Below are 484 nucleotides of genomic sequence, written 5' to 3'. Positions count from 1 at the left end.
TGGCAGCAGAGCTGCCAGCAAGGGCTGGCAATGCTAAGAAATGTGGTGAACACAAAAGCACAATCATCAGGAAATGTATTTTAATTTTACTGGATTTTTAGGTGCTGCTGTGTTTTAATACAGACACTGTGCAGCATTCTGCACCTGAAGGGGTCCAGGACCACCGGGGGCAGGGCCAGGTATGCTAGGAACGGGGCCAGGACTCCCGGGAGTGGGGTCAGGGCCCCCCAGGAGTCGGGCCAAGATCCCCAATGGCGGGGCTAGGAATCCCACAAGTGGGGTCAGGACTCTCGGGAGCGTGTCCAGGACCCCCGGGAGGGATGAGGGCAAGAGGACCCCCTGTTCTGCCCAGCGAAGTGGAACTCCTGCGCCGAGTCACTCCGTGGGACAAGTTCAGGGAAGTCCCGCGCTGCCGCTGCGCCGGGTAGTGTCATCCGGGCTGGCCTCCCAGCACCCTCGGCCCCAAAGCCCGTCCCGCCACCAC

At 61.2% G+C, this 484-nt stretch overlaps 1 long non-coding RNA gene across 1 annotated transcript in view; it reads right to left on the bottom strand.

The window, feature by feature from the left end:
• LOC115948856 overlaps nucleotides 1-484 on the bottom strand; it is a 14,249-nt gene that overhangs the window by 13,165 nt on the left and 600 nt on the right. The window lies entirely within an intron of this gene.

Source organism: Geospiza fortis, unplaced genomic scaffold (assembly GCF_000277835.1).
Source record: "Geospiza fortis unplaced genomic scaffold, GeoFor_1.0 scaffold601, whole genome shotgun sequence".
Classification (NCBI taxonomy): Eukaryota; Metazoa; Chordata; class Aves; order Passeriformes; family Thraupidae; genus Geospiza; species Geospiza fortis.
This window is presented reverse-complemented; position numbering and strand designations above follow the sequence as displayed.